Raw genomic sequence first — 2,921 nt, 5'->3', positions numbered from 1 at the left:
TATTGGCAACCCAAAACATACAAGTAACCAGTGTGGAGGAGGGAGAGAAGGGGGGGGGGGAAGAATGTGTACACAGTAAGTCCTCACTTAACGGTATCAACAGGTTCTTGAAAAATGTTTTGTGAAATGACATGTGAAGAAAGCAGGTCCTCAGTGTTCAATGCACTGGCTGAGGTTACTTTTTTTCCTCATCAGAATTACCAATGGAGTTTTGAGTTTTAGACATTATTGAGGGGCCTTCTGATAGCAGGACAAAGCCAACCTTGCCCAGGTATTGATAGTGAAAGTATAGACCCCATGCAGTATGGGGGTGGGGAGAGGATAGGAGGATATTTGGAAGCAGATGAGTACTTGGGAGTAAATTTGGCAGTGTGGGCCCCACTTTAGGCCTCTATAACCAGGGTGGGTCTGTAAAGAACTCAAGGACAAGGCCCTGCCTTTCCCTGAACTTTCCCTGCCTCTCCTATCCCCCCCCCCCCACCTTCCAGGTGGCAAGCAGCCAGCTGCAGCAGGTGTTTATCACATTGCTCACTGAAAGCATTATTGTGCCTCTACTCCCCTGACTGCCTTTTCCCTTGAATTCTGGAGCAGAGCCAGGCCTGCTTTACCCCCATCCCTGCAGGTTGTATTTTACTCACTAGAGGCTAACCCTTACAAAGCTTATTGTAGATGTTGTCAAATTGGGTTTTATCTCTTTATTAAAACCACTTCCCTCTTTCTTGCCCTCTTTACAGGTTGTGCCCACAGACAGTCCCCCCCCCCCCACACACACACCCAAGGTGTTTGAGAACTGAACTTATATTGTGGTTACGCAGATTTATTTTAAGAAACTCAATAAAAAGAAATTGAAGAGAAAGAGAAACCCAAAGGTCAATGCTTAAATTGAAAGACTAGCTTGTTCATGGTGGAATCTTAGCAGTGTGAGTGTTGGTAATTTGGGAGACTCTGAAGCAGTGGCTTTGACTTTGCTCTTATTATAGGAGACCATTTCTCTTTACCCCCATCCCTGCAGGTTGTATTTGGAGTTTGGGACTCCAGGCAGGTTCTGTCTCTGTCAACCTGCTCTGAGCTTCATGGGCCTGATTTCTTGAAAGTTCAGTTTCTCCAACTATAAAACAAAGAGGAAATATTAACTGGGACAATGATTCTCAATGTAGGGTAGGGAGGAAGGAGGTGAGGGCTGATCCTGAAAGCATGAAGAAGCTTGAAAAATGATGATTGGTAAGGATTTTAAAAGTTCACAGATAAATGTAAATATATTCTTGAGAGGGAAACACCGCCATCTATCGGTTTCATATTGTACTTGCAAAATCCAAACACATAATCAAGGTTATGTAATTCTTTATTTCTTTTCTTTTTATTATTACTTTTCTTCTTCTTCTTCTTCTTCTTCTTCTTCTTCTTCTTCTTCTTCTTCTTCTTCTTCTTCTTCTTCTTCTTCTTCTCCTTCTCCTTCTCCTTCTTTCTCCTTCTCCTCCTCCTCCTCCTCCTTCTTCTTCTTCTTTTCCTTCTCCTCCTTCTCCTTCTCCTTCTCCTTCTCCTCCTCCTCCTCTTCTTCTCCTTCTTCTTGTTATTATTAATTTTATTTTTTTACCAGAGCACTGTTAAGCTCTGGCTTATGGTGGTGCTTATGCCATTGAACCTGGGACACTGGAGCCTCAAGCATGAGAGTCTCTTTGCATAACCACTATGATATCTACCCCCCGTAATTCTTTTTTCTTGGATTCCAATTCAATGTTCAAGGCATTATAATGGGACCTCTAGGACATGCACTGATAAACTCCTTTCCACATGAAGTTCACAATTTAGAGGGGTAACAGACATGTTCATAAAGGCCTTTGATTCAAGGGCCCAGATAAGTATCTACAGGAACACAAAGTGTTCCCTGGGACCAGGGTTGGATTCATGAATATATAATCTGGCCAGTAACGCAGATCTCATGCCCTGGATTTAGGATCCTGGGCCTGATTCATGCTTTGCTATCACTGTTTACAAGATAATATGCAGGTAAGGGGACATACATTTTCATTTTGCACTCAGCCCCCACTTATTTTTGCAACTGATCCTGTTTGGGGGAAATCTTAGAAGAGGGGGCATCTAAGCTGGGTTTGGAGAGTAGGGAAATAGTAGAGTGAGAGGAAAGGAAGGAGAAGGGCGACCCTTGGGTCTTGGTGACAGTACCCTCCAGAAAGAAAACAAAGGGTTGTGAACGGGGCTAGATGGACTCAGATTTTGGGTCAGGAGGAGGAGGTCCTAGTCAGTCTAGAAGCTGAAAATCAGAGGCCAGGGCAGAGCTGGAGTCCTGGGGTCTTAGGCTTTCAGGTGGGTGTGCAGGTGGGACCAAAGTCTATGTCACCTAAGGTGAGTACAAAGGAAGAGCTGTATGACTGAGTTTTCAGGCTGACATAGGTCCTTGACTTTTGGGACTCCTACTTTGTAGAGTGGCAAAACAAGTTTGCAAGGGCATAGCTGCATGAACCCTTGAGCCTCAAGTTCCATGTGATGTTCTGTGAACCTCTTAAATTTCCCCAAGTGGCTTCCTGCTTTATCCTTATCACGGGGCAGTGAGCTCATGAGACAGATGGTCACTTCAGGGACATTAACTCTCTGTATTCTTTAAGCAGCATATGTTATTTTTAAAATATTTATTTATTTATTTATGCCCTCTTGTTGCCCTTGTTTTATTGTTGTAGTTATTATTGTTGTTGTTATTGATGTTGTTGTTGTTGGATAGGACAGAGAAATGGAGAGAAGAGGGGAAAACAGAGAGGAGGAGAGAAAGATAGACACCTGCAAACCTGCTTCACTGCCTGTGAAGCGACGCCCCTGCAGGTGGGGAGCCTGGGGCTCGAATTGGGATCCCTACACGGGTCCTTGTGCTTTGCGCCCCTTGCGCTTAACCCACTGCGCCCGACTCCCAA

This window comes from Erinaceus europaeus, chromosome 1 (assembly GCF_950295315.1).
Source record: "Erinaceus europaeus chromosome 1, mEriEur2.1, whole genome shotgun sequence".
NCBI lineage: Eukaryota > Metazoa > Chordata > Mammalia > Eulipotyphla > Erinaceidae > Erinaceus > Erinaceus europaeus.
The sequence above is the reverse complement of the archived record's forward strand: the minus strand, read 5'-3'. Positions refer to the sequence as shown.